This window comes from Bos grunniens, chromosome 21 (assembly GCF_055505025.1).
Source record: "Bos grunniens cultivar Pamir isolate PY7600 chromosome 21, Bosgru_T2T1.0, whole genome shotgun sequence".
In the NCBI taxonomy this organism is placed as follows: domain Eukaryota; kingdom Metazoa; phylum Chordata; class Mammalia; order Artiodactyla; family Bovidae; genus Bos; species Bos grunniens.
In genome coordinates this window covers 37,844,291-37,861,644 of record NC_141185.1, presented here as the reverse complement: position 1 = coordinate 37,861,644, position 17,354 = coordinate 37,844,291, and the positions used below count along the sequence as shown (strand labels likewise).

At 44.8% G+C, this 17,354-nt stretch overlaps 2 protein-coding genes across 29 annotated transcripts in view; one reads left to right on the top strand and one right to left on the bottom strand.

The window, feature by feature from the left end:
• PEAK1 (pseudopodium enriched atypical kinase 1) overlaps window positions 1-3,545 on the bottom strand; it is a 314,448-nt gene extending 310,903 nt beyond the window's left edge. For 10 of the 27 annotated variants that reach the window (XM_086363951.1, XM_086363948.1, XM_086363949.1 and 7 more), the window contains exon 1: window positions 3,257-3,482. The gene's annotated coding sequence lies outside the window, so the exon portion shown is untranslated. Of the gene's footprint in view, window positions 1-2,633; window positions 3,006-3,256 lie in introns of those variants that run through there. The other 17 variants (XM_086363936.1, XM_086363935.1, XM_086363937.1 and 14 more) reach the window with 9 other exon arrangements.
• Window positions 3,546-3,930: 385 nt separating this feature from the next.
• The window catches only part of HMG20A (high mobility group 20A), a 76,205-nt gene continuing 62,781 nt past the window's right edge, over window positions 3,931-17,354 (top strand). The window contains exon 1 of one of the 2 annotated variants that reach the window (XM_086363964.1): window positions 3,931-3,966. The gene's annotated coding sequence lies outside the window, so the exon portion shown is untranslated. Of the gene's footprint in view, window positions 3,967-4,117; window positions 4,232-17,354 lie in introns of those variants that run through there. The other variant, XM_086363963.1, reaches the window with a different exon arrangement.

The following is a 17,354-nucleotide window of genomic DNA, read 5'->3' as shown; positions in this document are numbered from 1 at the left end:
TCTACACTCTGCTGTCCACATGTGCCTATTGAATACTTTAACAAGGCTAGACCCAACTGAGATATGGTGTAAGTGTAAAATACATACCAGATTCTGAAAACTTAGTTTGAAAAAGAGAACGTCAAATATCTCAATAATACTTTTTATATTGATTACAGATTGAAATATTTTATATATATCAAATTAAATAAAATATATTATTAATTTCACCTTTTACTTTTTAATGGGGTTAATAGGAAATTTTAAAATACACATATGAATTACATTTGTGACTTACATTATTATATTTTTACAGAACAGCACTGGTCTAGAATGTCCTTTCTCTTTTTCTGAACCTAGTTAACCCCTGTCTATTTCTGAAGATTAGCTGAGGTAACTCACTAAGATGCATTTCAGGACACTCCCCTCCCAAGACTCCCAAGTACCCATCCTCCTCTGTGTTTCTATCCAAAGGAATTCACTTACACATGTTATATATCACTCCACATTATAATTATTGGTTATCAGCTATCTTCTTCTGCTAAACTATATGCTCCTTGCAAAAAGGTATATCATTCTACATATACTCAGGGATTTCCACCATGCCTACCACTTAAAAGGCACTCAAAATATTTGCTGAACAAATGTGAACTATCTATTCCTGGCCTGAAAGTTACTAAAATTTCTCCAAGGAAAACAAATCAGCAAAGAAGGAACCTAGATTTTTTTCCAAGAGCTCCAGTAATGAAAGGATCAGAATGATGCTAGGAAGCAGGAATTACAGTAAAGAGAAGAGTAATAAGAAAATAGGGCTCATCATACACACCTCTTACAGTGAAAACAGGAATTTGCAGCAGTGATATGGAGCCTTGAACTCAACTTGGCATGCCAGGGGCCACAGTTTGGTTCCTAAATTACTCAAATAACCCATCCAACAAAAGAGTATGATTTGGCAGGTTTCAACACAAACAGCTAGAGCCCAGCACCTGTTCCACTTAAACAGAACATCATTACAGTTAAAAACAACAACAAATCTCTCTCATGAAGCAAATGCTAATCTCATGATGCTTCACCATAGAGCAATTTAGAAGAGTTATTATATGAAATGTGCCAAAGCATGAATTTATGGCTGATGCTTATTTGGCAAATATGGTTGGCACTGCTAGATGTTGAAAAACATGTATGCAAATAAGCAAATAAAAGTTTTTAAGCTCTCAGACTTAAATATTTACATTATCATAAATGTACAAAGATAAATGTTTATATGAGAACACATATAACACATTCCAGGAACATATTTTTAAACATGATTGTCAGGAACAGTTATGAAGTGGCATTATTTCTTTATGGGCCTCGTGGTAAACTCTTAAAAATAAATTTTGACTGAATGTTAATGGGGTACAAAAATTATGGAGGAGGTTTCTCTGTACTATCACTGGGTAAAATGAATAGTCACAGTATCATAATAGTTCAAAGCAATCTTATCTTTTCCTTTCACCAAAATACTTTTCTTCCCATCCTGGAGCACAGCCAAACATAAAGGTCAAACCCTAAATGGAGGGTCAGAGGTGAAGAAGAGAACCACATATCAAAAAGGCTTATAGAAGATACTTTGACATTTTCCCCACATTAATATAGTCATGTTAGAGTCTCCAAAAATAAAGACATGATAAAATATTTCCCCCTCTTCCCTTCTGACAGTTATGGAAAGATGTTTGTTTTTTCACATAGTTTGCGAGTTGGTCATAGCCAAAACACATAGTAATCGTATGAATTCTGCTTCCATTGTTAACTGTTCATCTCTGGGCAGAGGCTACAACTCCCATTCTGAAGCCAAGAAAATGTACCATACATGCCATTATAGTTTACTAAACGAGTCACCAAAGAGAAGCAGGCACTTCAGAAAGTAATTAAGGTAGTCAGTGAACTGAGCTATCTAGAAGTGCTCTGAGATTACAGGAGAAGCCATCATGAAGCAAGTATTCAAGATTGCTCACAGAAAGTTTTACCCCTGTGGGTAATTCATGGTTTTCACTTCTACACTGCAGAGAGCAATATGGGTTCTCCGACTATACACATTACCACATCATTCCATTTATCAAGGAAAAAAGAAAAAAAAAGACGTTGTGGCTGAATAAAAGTCAAGAGGTAGGCCCCAACACAGAATCCTCAAGGCAATCCCAATTCAGGTGAAAAGCTGATGACAACACCATACAATGACCCAAAATCAGACTTTCATATATAATCTTACCATATTTAACAGACACAGAGAAAAATGTATTGAGTTTTCTATAACAAGGCCAACAGAAATGAAATCATAGTTTTCCTTTAGCTCCTTTCCTATCCCCTCAACGCCAGCCTTCCAGTAACTCCATTCCATAGCTCTCCGATTCCTAAACGAGGATCTTAAAAACACAGCGGACTGCAAAAAAGTAACATTTAATGGTGGGAGGGCTCCTCTTTCCTGTTGCTCTCAGCAGTCTTTCATGTAGTCAAAGGGCGAAAAAAAAAAAAAGAAATCAAGCTCTCAGACGGATGGTGCAGGCGATTGGGAGAGGGTAGAAAAGGGGCTCAGACGGCAAGTCCTTATCGTGGGGGGAAAGAAAAGTTAAAAGAATGAACGAATCAAAGGGCAAAGGAGATACAAGACTGACCTCACGAACCACTCAAAACCCCCAAATAACCAAGCAAACCCGCACGTTAGGGGGGCTCACAAACCGCAGAGCGAAGTGAGCAGGCAAAGAGCCACCGGGTTTCGCCCTGGCGCTGTTGGCCAGGCTGCGCCGGATCCTCGGGTTTGGAGGTGGATGGGGATGTCCCTGCAGACTTCGCAGGAACGAGAGGCGTCCTTCCTGCCCTAGCCTCACCGCGTACACCTCCTCCAGGCTTCACTTTCCCCAGCAGCCTTCCAGCTGCGCTCGGGGGCGTCCCCCGCCGCCAGGTCCCAACTTTCCCTCCTCTGGGGGGCGCCGAGCCACCGGGGCCGCCGCCACCGCAGCCAGCGAGGGAGGGGGTGAGAGCGGGGGAGGCAGGGGGCGCGAGGCGCCGACGGGCCCCAGGGACGGCGGGGCGCGGGGGTGGCCGTGGCCGGAGAGCCCGCGCCGGGCCAGAGGCACAAGCCGCCTAAGCCCCCGCGGCGGCGCCACCCAGACCCTGCGCCGCCCCGCCCGGATTCCCCCAGGTCATCCCCCTTACCCGTCGGCGACCCTAGTCCCACAAGCCGGCGCGAGAGGACAGAAGGGATCGAAGGGGACGCGGACAACCCTGCCCCCGTTACCTGAGGGGCTCACACGCCGTCGCGGTGACCACCTTCGCCGACCGTCCCGTACCCTTCCTGGTGACCGCCGGCGCCGCCGCCGAGCAACTGACACTGACTAACAACAACTAACTAACTACTAGCCGCCGCCGAGTCCACCGCGCGCTCCCGGCCGCCCGCCGCCCGCCCGGCCCACCAGCCAGCCCGCCTCCTCCTAGCCTCGCGCGCCGCCTCTCCGCGCGCGCACTCGCCGCCGCGCTCCTGGAGCGAACACGCGCGCGCGCGCACACCGGCTCTCTCCCAGTCCCTCCTCAGCCCCGCGGGAGGAGTCACCGTGAGGCCCCACCTCTCGCGTTCCTACCTCCCGGGAGAGACCTAGAGCACGTCTGATTGGCCGAGGGGGCGTGGCCAAGGGAAGAGGGAGGGACAACCAGGACCTTCGTCTGGCGTGAAGGGAAATTTTAGTTCAATTACGTTTAAGCGGAAAAGGGGAACGAAGTACTGGCTCATTTGGAGCCTCAGGCCCCTAGGTCAGCCTACCATCGAATACAGAATATGTATCTTCAAGGACTCCAGCACACAGTAATCACCAATTTAAGCCCAATATTTCTGCAGGCCTTAATTTTAAAAACTACAACTCCCAGAAACCTCCGCGAAAATAAGTCTCACCTTACGTAATCACGTAGTCCTTCGCCGCCTTTGAACAAAATAATCCCTTCATTTTTCTGAAGGTATGGGAAATAATATTTCATTTTTCTCCTCACTGGAAAAATTTTAAATGCAACGATTAAAGAAGTTACCTATGGAAGGCAGTTGAGGAATTAGGTAAAGGGAAAGAAAAGACATTAATATAAAGTACTGCGGAGGAATTTTTGTCAAGCTGTGAGACGACGGAGTGAGAAGAGTGAAGGCGGTTGAGAGGGGCTCAGGGAATTGTCCTGTGTGCCAGGGACTTTCTTTAGGCCTCGGGCCCCTGTCTACCCCTATCATCAGCAGGTCAGTAAGCAAGGCGAGCTTGCGGGTGGCCACAGTGGAGGTACCCTTTACCCCTTGAAGATCACCCCTCTTTTGCTATTACTGGTTTGCCTCAGTTTGAGGCCGACTGAATGGGGGCGCCTCACTTCCGGTTGGGGGAGGGGAGGAAGGCCCTCCTGGGGGAGGGGGGGAACATAACTCACTTCCTGTGGGGGTAGGGTGATAGGTTGGGGTGTCCAACCCATTTCCCGGCCGGCGAGAGCTTGAAAAGGTGATGCTTGGTGCCATATGCATAGACAGTATCTTAAAGCTTTGGGATTGTGTCTTATGTGAAAAAATTAGGTTATTCCAGTTGTGCTGATCACCAGACTCCAGTCAGAATTTATGTGAGTTTTGATTCCATGTGTAAGGTGAAAATTTTTTCCCCAATAGAATTTTCTTAATGCATTTTTCAAAGAATTCGAAACGTCTTGTTAAAATTTTCTACCCATCTGACTGAGCAAGATGACATGCTTTCCGGTGTGACTCATGAATTGCCCACCCTGCTCCCCGACTCAAGTCCAACCTTGACTTAAGAGTATGGTATAGCGGTATTCTTTGCCTTGACGTGCCACAGAAACTCTATAGCTCTTCTTAAAGAGGTTTATTACAGGACTCGATATTTTACGTAAACTATGAAGCATTTTCACAAGAGTGAAAATATACCCAATTAACAGATGTTACCCTAACTGATGTGATTGGTGTCTTAAATCCTTAGACCTGTTGCTTTTAGGGTGCAGGTTCTGCCCTGTGCCTGAAAACAACTTCCTCAGCTTTAAAAATCGATTTAATTAAATTACAAAGGGGGGAAATGTACTACAGTGCGACTTTCACAGATGTTTCATGTAAATTACATATAAGAATTTTTAAAGCTGAGGAAGTTGTTTTCAGGCAGAGGACAGAACCTGTAAGAGACGTGGGTCCCATCCCTGAGTCAGGAAGATCCCCTGGAGTAGGAAATGGCAAACCACTCCAGTATTCTTGCCTGGGAAATCCCATGAACAGAGAAGTCTGGGCAGGCCAGGGTCCATGGGGTCGCAGAGAGTCTAACACACCTGAGCGATTTAGCATGCATATGCATGCACACGCACCCAGCATCGATATAAAAATGGTGTCTACACTTTGTGGTCTTAAGGCATGGTGCACGGATCCTGAAATTCAGCTCAGATTTTAAGTAGGGGGGAAATTTGGCTCATAAAGGACAAAAAATATGTACCAGAATGTTCTATTTTCCTATATTCTCGGTGTTTTGTAAGAAACTACTTGTTAAGTAATAAACACTTAACAGTTTGATTTCTTGGCTTGTTTTCAAGTACCACAATACTTAGTGGGTGGTGAGGGTACTGAAAGGATCAATCTATTTGGTGATTATAAAATCTCAACAGCATTAGTAATTTTAGAATATCTATCAAGTGAACTGTAATGTCTTTCAAGAATATTTAAAAGAATAAAGCTTTTGTATTTTTTTTCCTTTAGGGTTCTCACCTAATCTACCCTCAGAATTTGCAATTGTTTTGATTCTAGTTCTTTTCAAAAGCTTTTTGTTTAGAGTTTATTAGAAAATCTAATTTACACTAAAATGTTCAAACAACTGTAAAACTTAAATGTCACAATAAGGAAAAAGATATGTTTTGACCTTTTATAGACATAAAGACAAAAAAGCTAAGACCCAAAAATCAGTGAATTACCTTTTCAAGGACTACAGAGTTTCTGCAAAAGCTGAAAAAACAGGACCTATTTATGTCTGTGTTACTATTAATAAAAGGTTAGGAACATGTAGACTGCCTCAAGCAAGTGTTAATTAACTGATTAGAAAAACATGTTCATTATCTTCTGTTAGTGTACTATAGAAGAAAATATTATATGAGACTCCTGACAAACTATTAAACTACAGCATTAAGAACTATTGAAGTGAGTAAAACTTGTGGAATTAGATGAAATAGAGAAAAAGTAAGTTAAAATATTGATTGAAATACAGTAGTAGTGCCTTTAGGAAACTATCTTTGGAAAGCAAAGGAGTTTTTAAAATTGGTCTTTATACCATTCCATGGAAGAAATGCAGTATAATAGAAATAAGAAAAATTGTTGCAGCTGAGAGACTTGAGCAACTTTAAGAATTGTCTGTTCAGAAGAAAGCAATTTATAAAGCACATATCTGAAAGAAGATGTTTTGTGATAAGTGGCAGTTATTCATTGGTTCCATCAAAGAAGAAATACTAGAAAACCTTGTGGAAAATAGAGGGAAGTTCATGGAACCTGCTTTTATTCTCTTTAAAAGTGTTTTTGTAGAGTAGTTTGCTGTCTTCCAAAGGCTTTTTTTTTTCCCTTGCAGTTCTTTGTTGCAGTTTTCTTTGCATGTTCTAATAGAAACATTATCAAAATTAGAAAAATAAAGACTTTTGTAGGTGTATTCTGTTGCTTCTTTAAGTAAATGAATTTCATTCCATTACTTGCCATCAAGAAAAAAGAGATTGTCCATTTTTTCATAATATTTAGATTAGATAACCATTTTCTTTTTCAAAAAGCAGTCATTAGATATACTGCTCATAGCAGTTTGAAATAAAACAGTAGGTCAAAATTCTGGATTCTGTCTCACTGAAGTTTAATTATCCAGGAAGAGCTAGATGCTATCTCTAATGCAAAAGGATCTTTTCATTCTTTTGTCTACCTTTCTTTGTAAAATCATGCTCTTGTTTTACAACTATTGCTTTTTGGTATATTTGTTGTTTTGATAGTTCCTTGTTTTTGCCATTGAGTTGAAAAGGAATATGCTAATAACATGAATGGTCCTTAAACCTGCTGTTCTGCTGTCATCTCAGGGCCATCAAGAGTATTCAAATGAGAATACCCCTTTCATGACCTTTCATTATTTCAAGAAAAGTTTATTGAGTGCTTACTATGTAATAGTCTCTGTTTTAGGATCTTGAAATACATCAGTGAATACACACAAATATCCATATTCTCTTGGAGTATCAGTTCAGTTCAGTCATGTCTGACTCTTTGTGACCCCATGAACCGCAGCATGCCAGGCCTCCCTATCCATCACCAACTCCCGGAGTCCACCCAAACGCATGTCCATTGAGTCGATGATGCCATCCAACCATCTTATCCTCTGTCGTCCCCTTCTCCTCCTGCCTTCACTTTTCCAGCATCAGGGTCTTTTCCAATGAGTCAGCTCTTCCATCAGGTGGCCAAAGGATTGGAGTTTCAGCTTCAGCATCAGTCCTTCCAATGAACACCCAGGACTGATCTCCTTTAAGATGGACAGGTTGGATCTCCTTGCAGTGCAAGGGACTCCTCAAGAGTCTTCTCCAACACCACAGTTCAAAAGCATCAATTCTTCAGAACTCAGCTTTCTTCACAGTCCAACTCTCACATCCATATATGACCACTGGAAAAACCATAGCCTTGACTAGACGGACCTTTGTTGACAAAGTAGTGTCTCTGCTTTTTAATATGCTGTCTAGATTAGTCCTAACTTTCCTTCCAAGGAGTAAGCCTCTTTTAATTTCATGGCTGCAGTCACCATCTGCAGTGATTTTGGAGCCCAGAAAAATGAAGTCTGACACTGTTTCCACTGTTTCCCCATCTATTTCCCATGAAGTGATGGGACTGGATGCCATGATCTTCGTTTTCTGAATGTTGAGCTTTAAGCCAACTTTTTCACTCTCCACTTTCACTTTCATCAAGAGGCTTTTTAGTTCTTCTTCACTTTTTTCCAAAGGGTGGTGTCATCTGCATATCTGAGGTTATTGATATTTCTCCTGGCAATCTTGATTCCTGCTTGTGCTTCCTCCAGCCCAACGTTTCTCATGATGTACTCTGCATAGAAGTTAAATAAGCAGGGTGACAATATATACCCTTGACGTACTCTTTTTCTTATTTGGAACCAGTCTGTTGTTCCATGTCCACTTACATCTGTTGCTTCCTGACCTGCATACAGGTTTCTCAAGAGGCAGGTATACTCCAAATCAAAACTGGAATTTTGCTCCCTTGATATTCCTAAATAAGCTCTGTAGTGTGATCATTGTTCAAACTGAATCAAGAAACAGCCCTAAACTTGATCTCTTTCGGTCTTGATCTCTAAGCATTCTAAACCCAGTCTTTAATATTTCAGTTGAATTTTTCTCCAGACCAGTAAAAGTCCCTGTGTTAAATATTCAACCCTTTTCATCGATGCATGCATCACAACCCTACCATTCTAACCTCCTTTGTGTGGTACAAACAAAAGTGAACAGTGGGGAAAATAGGGGATCAAATAGGCCTGGGTTCAAAAGTGATGTCTACATTTTACTAGCTGAGCTTCTTACTAGCTTGGTAACCTTGAACAGTTTATTTAAGCTCTCTGAGCCTCACTTGTCAGAAACCTAAATGGGGTTATTTTATGTAAATCACCTGGCAGAATGCCTGTTGTTAGGAGCTTAAAAAACAGTGAAAGTGTTTGTCGCTCAGCCGCGTCTAACTCTTTGTCACCCCATGAACTGTAGCCCACCAGGCTTCTCTGTCCATGGAATTCTCCAGGCAAAAATACTGGAGTGGGTAGCCATTCCCTTCTCCAGAGAATCTTCCTGACCCAGGGATTGAACCCAGGTCTCCTGCATTGCAGAGTCTTTATGTCTGAGCCTCCAGACATGGGAAGCCCATTAGGAGCTTAATGAATGCTATTATTTTACCCCCCGGTTTGCTTCATTATTCTAGCTATTGGGATATGCCTGCATGACTATTGTAAGCCTTATTCCCAGAAGTATGGGGATGCGGTGCTAGGATTATTCAAATTCAGCCTTTCCCAATCTGAGTAATCTAAGCATGCCCACTTAGCTGTCAAGATTTTACTTTTTGTTCTTTGCAGAAGAAATCACTAATTTCCGTGATTATTTTAGATAATAAACAGAAGAGTTTCTAGAAAAGGTTAAAGAATCACTAATTTGAATTGTTAAAGGAAGACTTTTTGAATCAGTCTTCTAAACCTATTTAAATATTAAGCCTAACATTCAGGAGTCTTCTCTTGTTACCCATCTACACTTTCTCAACTAAATTGGTCTCTGGGGCGGGGGAGGTGGGGGAGGTGGATGTATCTTGTACCCAACCTTTTCTATCTTGGTTCATACTATTCATTCTCTGTGTGAAACCTTTGTCTTTTCCTAGGAAGATCCTTATCTATCTATCAGAATGCCACTTTCTTTGGCCCTTTCTCAAGTACCACCTTCAGCTTCAAAAATTCTTTTCTGATGTCTGTCCTCTAGTACTTCTGTTTTCCCAACTGTATGTGCTGTGTCTGTTGACCCTTCAGAGCATTTTGTACTTTTCTTGCGGCATTTAAAATCCAGTATGACTGATATTGTTGTGTATTTCTGTTGTTGTTATTGTTGTCAGGCAAGTGTATACTCCTCGCTTCTGTCTCGTTGCAACAAAGATTTGGAGTGACAGACATTAAAGCCCTCGGCATGTCACAGCTCTTGGGTCTTGGGCAGACCAGACCGTGTTATAGCTCTTAGACAAATCAGTGTTACAGCTCCGTGTTACAGCTCTATTTTATTTAGATAATAACAGGAAAATCCATCCTCAAGGCATGAGGGCATGTCAACACAAAGACGCAAAGAGAAGCGCGTCCCAGCGCGTGGGAGAGAGAGCGAGAAAGTGCACAAGCGGGAGAGAGAGAGAGACCCCCAGCCCTTTGGCTCCTCTTTTTATACGTTTTTCCTCCCCTTGGGCCTACCCTATGTAAATTGGGCTGGCCAGAAGTGTTGTTTGTTCTACCTGAGGTCCTCACTCTCGTCCTCAGACATTCCTTTGTTCTATTTTTGCGGGCTTTTCCCTTCCTTGTCTTTTAGCCACCACCATTCTGGACTCCTGTTTCCTATTCTACCTACCTAACATTCCCCCCTTAAGAGATGGAAGGCCCAATTCTTTGGGAATAGGGGTGTCGAGGTCTTTCTGGCTACTTCCTGCTGAACTGGGATGGCAAGGGGTATTGGGCCTCCCCCTCTTGCTAGTCTCAGGCCTCAGAGTCCTTACAGCGATGTCCATCTAAGGGTGAGTGATATTTTCCGTGGTCAGCTGTAGTTTTATGTCTTTGTTGAACTGGCACTGCATGTTGTAGCTTGTTGACCTGGGTAGGGACAAAACAGATTAGACAATTGACACTACATGGAACAATCATAAGCAGCATCAATATGGCATAACAAGGACTAGTGGGGCATTAGCCAATTCCAAATTCACATCGCCAGGATGGCTTAAGTCCCTCCTTGTTCAGGGATCAGAAGATCTATCTCCTGTCTGTTTTGGAGTACAATCTCTGTCAAGCTTTGTTGGCTCTTTAGAGCTCTCCTGAGAAATCTTATCCCCAGAAACCAGATTTTGGGGGTGCTCATTAGAATGGCACTCATTGATAGTCCTGAATAGGTATCTGAGATCTCCCAGGGGCTCACAGGTGTATCAAGTGTCCTCTTCTGTTTTCTTCCACAGCTTAACTCATGAGTAGTGAATCCAGGAGTCTTGTCCTGGTACCTTGACTGCTGTGGGGGTAGAAAGTATTACAGAGTAGGGGCCCTTCCATGTGGGCTGAAGTTGAGCCTTTGGGGACCCATCTTTCCAGACTTTAATTAGGACTTGGAGCATATAGTGGTGACTCCTTAGAATCTTTTGGGTCCTGTTCATACCCCACAAGTGTATATCCTGTTGGAATTGCCCAATGGCCATGGTGTAAGACTGGAGGGTCTGAACCTCTGGATCTAGGAAGAGGTCATTGAGATAAACAAAAGGTCTCCCATATAGCATCTCATAAGGACTAAGACCAACCTGTTCCTTAGGGGCAGTGTGGGTGCGGAGGAGAGCTATTGGTAAAGCCTCTTTCCATCCCAGGGAGGTCTCCTGGGTTATCTTTTTTATCATTGATTTTAAGAATTGGTTGGCTCTTTCTACTTTTCCTGAAGACTGAGGCCTCCAGGCACAATGGAAATAATAAGTAATGCCCAGTGCTTTCGAGACCCCTTGGGTGACCTTAGAAGTAAATGGTGTCCCATTGTCACTTTGTAATGACCTGGGCAGACCAAATCTTGGAATGATTTCATGGAGCAGTTTTTTTTACCACCTCCTCAGCCTTCTCAGTCCGGGTAGGAAAGCCTTCAATCCATCCTGTGAATGTATTTATCATGACTAATGGGTATTTATACCCTTGAGAAACTGGCATCTGGGTGAAGTCCATCTGCCAGTCCTCTCCTGGGTAGGCCCCACGTTGATGGACGGGCTGGGCCAGCTGGGGTCTTTGAGCTCCTTGGGAGTTGTTTAATTGGCAAGTGGGACAAGAGGAGACCACTTGTCTTATAGTTGTTTGGAAGCCTGTTCCTCTGAAGGACCTTTCTAGTCATCTTTGGAGGGCCTTTTCTCCTACATGAGTGGTAGCATGTAAGGAGTTAACCAACTTCCATTGGAGGTTTCCAGGCATAAAAAGGAGTCCCTCCTTTTGGAACCACCCCACATGATCTTCTTGAAAGCCCTCACTCTTAGCTTTAAGAGTCTTACCTTCAGTATATGAAGGAGTTTCTGGCAAATTATCTGTGGAACTAAGGTGGCAACCCCTATTAGGTCATTGTTCTGTACTGCTGCTCTCTTAGCTGCCTGATCAGCTGCTTGGTTCCCTTGTGCCACTTCCGTGCTCCCTTTTTGGTGTCCTTTACAGTGGGAGACTGAAACCTCAGTAGGCAGATGGACTGCCTCCAAGAGTCTAAGAATTTGATCACCATATTTGACTGGGGACCCTCGGGTGGTCAAGTGGCCCCTTTCTTTCCAGATAGCAGCATGTGCATGTAGCACCAGAAAGGCATACTTGGGAGTCAGTGTAAATGGCTACTCTTCTTCCTTTTCCCAGCTCTAAAGCTCAAGTCAGGGCTATGAGCTCAGCTAATTGGGCTGAAGTACCTGGTGGCAGAGGTTTAGCCTCTATGATCTCAAAATTGGAGACTACTGCATATCTGGCTCTTTTTTCCATCCAAGACAAAGCTGCTTCCATCAGTGTATCAGATTTCCTCAGGATTGGTCAGAAGATCTTCTGACAATCCTGCTCGGGCTTTTGTCCAGTGGTCCAAGGTTTCTAGACAAGACTGAAAGGGGAGAGAGCCCTCGGGGGTAGGCAGGAGGGTGGCTGGGTTAAGAACCTCGCAAGGGGATATAGTGAGGCCTGGATTTTCCATCAGCATTACTTGATATCTGAGGATTCTTTGATCAGACATCCATATATGGCCTTTTCCATTTAGGAGTTGTTTTACTTGGTGGCTGGTAAAAATAGTTTGCCCACAAAGGAGAGTTTTAAAGCATTTTCTATCATGATTGCAATAGCTGCAAGATTTCAAAGGCAGGGGGGCCAGCCTCGTGTGGTTGGATCAAGCCTCTTGGATAAGTAAGCTACAGGCTGGGGCTCAGATCCCAACCTTTGAGTTAATACTCCCAAGGCTGTTCCATCTCTTTCATGGACATAAAGTTGGAATGCTTTTTCTGGGTCTGGCAACCTCAAGGCAGGTGCCTGAGTTAAGGCTTATTTTAGTGTAGCCTCTGCCTTCTTTTGAGGAGTTCCCCACATCAGATTGATTGAATCTTATCATCCCTTTAAGCTTTCATATTAAGGGCTGGGCAATTGGACCATAGTTGGGTATTCAGATTCTACAATACCCAGTTAGCCCCAGGAAAGCTCACAATTGTTTTCGAGTCATGGGGGAGGGCAACAAGAGGATTCCTTGTACCCAATCAGAAGATAGCCTCCTGGACCCATGTGTAATCTGAACTCCCAGGTAAGTGACCTTTGTTTCGACCATCTGTGCCTTAACATGGGAGACTTTATATTCCCTTTCTGCCAAAAAGTTTAGAACCTGAATTTCATGTTGTTGGGCATTTTTCTCATCTGGAGAGAAGATTTGTAGGTCATCCACATATTGTAATATTTTCCCATTAGGTCCTAGGTCCAGATCTAGGAGATCCTGGCTAAGGGCCTGTCTAAACAGGTGGGGGCTATCTCTGAACCTCTGAGGTAGTACTGTCCAAGTCATCTGTTGGTGTTTTTCTCCTGGGGCCTTCCACTCAAAGACAAAAAGATACTGGGATTCTTTAGCCAGTGGTATGCAAAAAAAATGCATCTTTGCGATCCAAGACTGTAAACCACTTGGCACTGGGTGGGATTTCTCCCAAGATTACATAGGGATTGGATACTGTGGGATGGAGGGGGACTACAGCTTCGTTTATGATCCTGAGATCTTGAACCATTCACCAGGTTCTGTCCTTTTTCTTTACTGAGAGGATTGGGGTGTTACATGGCAAACTGGTGGGGACCAATAGCCCACAAACAAAGTATTTATTAAAGGCTGTAGTCCCTCCTGAGCCTCTCTTCTGAGGGGATATTGTTTCCGGTTAGGAAACCGAGTGGGATCTCAGAGGACAATGATGACCAGTTCAACTTGGTGGGCTTGTCCAGGACTTCCCTGGTCCCACACCTGGGGGTTAATTTTGTCTTCCCATAGTTTTTGGTCCCTCTCTATTGGAGAAGGTGTAATGGGTTCTTCAGTAGTAACCATGAGCTGTAGAACTCTAGGGGTTGAAAAGCTTAGGACCTAGGACCATCACAAGGATGGTCCCCAGTTTAGTGAGTGTATCTCTTCCCATTAAGGGAGTAGGACACTCAGGGACCACCAGAAACTGGTGGGAAAATATTTGTCCATCCCAGCAACAAAGAAGTGCTCGGGTGAATCTTTTAGTAGTTGTTTTTCCTGTAGCATGCAAAATGGTACAGGTTTGGGAGGAGAAGGCTCCGGAATAGGAGATCAAGACAGAGTAGGTAGCCCCTGTGTCAACCAAGAAATTCTCAGACCTATCTGCCACATCCAGTTGCACCCTTGGCTCCAGCCCCGTGATGGTTATCTGTGGCAGGTGGGATGGCTGGAGTGGGCCACTTCAGTCCTGTTGAACCATCATAAGGGTAGGCTTGGCGCTTGACCTTGAGGCTCTTGGGTCCCAAGGGCAGAGTGCCGCCCTATGTCCCAGTTGATGGCATTTGTAGCAAGCCATTTTAGGAGACTTGTCACGGTTTGGACACTCTTTGGTCCAATGACCCGCCTGTCTACAGATTAGGCATTTGCCTAGTGCCTTGTCCTTCAAGGACTCGGGGTTTGCCATAGGGCTTCTCTGGAGGGTGGCCAGCATCTGGGCATGCCTTGTCTCTTTCCTTCTCTCCCTCTCTTGGGCCTTGGCCTTCTTCTCCTGTTCTCTGTTATAAAAGGTGTTGGTGGCTGTCTGGACCATCTCATCTAAAGAGGAAGCAGGGTACTGCTGCTGTAGCTGTTGTAACTTAATTCTGATATCCGGTGCACATTGGGACAGGAATTTGTCCTTTAAAATCACCTGTCCCTGGTAAGAGTCTAAGTCCAGATTGGTAAACTTTTGGAGGGCCTCTTTTAGCTTTTCCAGAAAGGCAATGGGGTTCTCATTGGGCTCCTGAGTTATTGCTGAGACTGGGCACAGTCCCACAAGTAATAGGCTTCCTTCTGTTTCCATGGGTGGACTTTCTTAGGGGTGAGTCTTTCTGAAGCTTATCCTACCCAGTACTGTTGCAACCTGAGAGCCAGGCGTCCCCGGGTCAGGGTGCAGATCCCGAGGCAGGCTAAGGCATGACAGCCTCCAGGAGATCGAATCCCCGGGCCGGTCAAGGTGTGACAGCCTCCCGAGAATTGGGTCCCTGGACAGGTCGAGACGTGACGACCTCCTGGGACCCCTCAACTGGTGGATCCCCAAGCAGGTTGAGGCGTGACAACCTTTCAAAGACCAGATCCCTAGGCAGGTCAAGGCAGGTTGACCTCCTGGGACCCCTGGACTGGAGTTGGGCATCCCCAAGATCTCCAGCGTTACCAGTGCTGGGTGGGATTAAGGGGTTGTAATCTTAACTCATTGCTGGTTTGTCCACCGTGGATGGAAATAGATATCATGATGTAAAGCAATCCAAGCCTGTGCCCTGAGACTGGGAAACAGTGTAACAGTCATAAGCCTTATCTTCTTACTCTAAGGGATTGTAAATCACTGATTTCTTTCCCTAGTCCTCCATAAGAGCAGGTTAGGGTGTCTCCAATGGTAAACATTTCGTTGTCATAGACCCACTTTAGTTAATAACAGAAAGAGTGACAAAGGAGTGGGTTATCTGGCCCTGTTAGGGACATTAAGGTATTTTAATAGTAGGCTGGGTGGAGCAATGTTGCCTACAAGGAGGCAGGGTCCTGATTGTAGGAGTTGGTAATTGGCTTAAGAACAAATTTGTTTAGAGGCAACAGACCAAGTGTTCCATAAAAGTGGAGTGAAGATTTGATCCAGGGGTATATTTGTAACTTTAGGAGAAGGTTGGTAAGGGTTTGGGCCCAAACGGCCCAGGGCTAACTCCCAAAGTGGCACACATTATCCCTGGAAGCCCAATTGCCTTTGAAGGGATGCCAACTGATGGACTTCTAGCAGGCACTGTGTGCCTGTCGCCCGCCTTAGCGGGTTCACTGAGAGATGTCGATGTTGAACATGTTGTAGGAAACATGGAAGATGAAGGGCAGAGGGATTGGATATTATACAGTATTTCCCTCCCCAGGGCCAGCTGTTTTCTGGTTGTCCCTCCATAGGATTGTAGAGGTGACACTGTGGGCCCGAATGGGGCTGAGGAAAAGAGCGTGAAACAGGAGGGAAGGGTGCAGAGCACAACCTTTGAAAGAATGACAGCACAAGGGCATAACGTAAACCGATTAAAATCAATCGGGTCCAAGATGACAAGTCAAATTCAAGTAAACCTTAATCCCCAATCTGTAGCCAAAAGACACACCCAGAGGTGGCAGGACAGCTCTAAGGCACTGTCAGAAGACAGAGGAGTGGGTGGTTCCCCAATGGCTGGTAAGATCCTCCCACTCATTAGCATATGAATTCACCCCGCTCGCAAAACCTAGCCAGGCCACATTCCATGGCCTATACCCTGTAGAGTGGGCGCTTCTCTCTGAATCCTAACAAATCTACCTCTTACCTATAGCTTTGTCTCTCACTGAATTTCTGCAATGAGACATCAGAGCCTGAGCTTCATTAGAAAGTCCTGAAGCCAGGCATCCTGGGTTTTGGTCCGGCTCAAGTCCCAGGAGAGAGAGCTGAAGGACAGGAGGAAAAAGCAATGGGAAAAACGTGCCAATGAATCCCCTTCATAGCCTGCCGGAAAATTTGCTAAATATCTGACTGGTGCTCACAGTTTTCATTGGCCTAATCCTTGGTACAAAGAAGAGTAAGGACAGAAGAACACCACTGGCTTGGGTAACAGCTACTGGGGCTCAGCAGATAGTGCCTTTGGAACATGCTAAGGAAGTAGCCCCTCCAGAGTCCCGGGATTGTGCCCACTTCCGCCCGCCTGTTTGCGGGGGGGGCGGGGGGGGGGTCGTGGTTCGAGGAAACAAGAAACGAGAAATTGTAAAAGAATTAAGATTTCATTAGGCATATGTCCCTCCAGCCATAGGAGCAAGGATCTCCTGCCTTAACCAGAGGTCTTCTGGAATCTGAGACTGAGCCTCGTGAGCTTTCTGCTGAGTTCGTTTTTTACTGTCCTGGTTTCCAGCAGTATGGGCCTCTTGTCACTTTCCTTGCGCTGGGTTTTCTTGTTCCGCTGGGCTCCTGCTGTGCTTGGCCTCTTCCTTGCGGTTCTGAGGTTGTTACAGCCGGGTTAAATCCGAGTCACAGCACCATAGGTGTCAGGCGAGTGTCTACTCCTCGGTTCTGTCTAGTTGCAACAAAGATTTGGAGTGACGGACATTAAAGCCCTCAGCATGTCACAGCTCTCGGGTCTTGGGCAGACCAGACCGTGTTATAGCTCTTAGACAAATCAGTGTTACAGCTCCGTGTTACAGCTCTATTTTATTTAGATAATAACAGGAAAATCCATCCTCTAGGCGTGAGGGCATGTCGACCCAAAAATGGGAAGAGAAGAGCGCCCCAGCGTGCGGGGGAGAGTGAGAGAAAAGTGCACGCCTGTGGGGGTGTCAGGGGGCGGGCAGTGGAGAGACCCCTAGCCCTTTGGCTCCTCTTTTTGTATGTTTTCTCTCCCCCTGGGCCTGCCCTA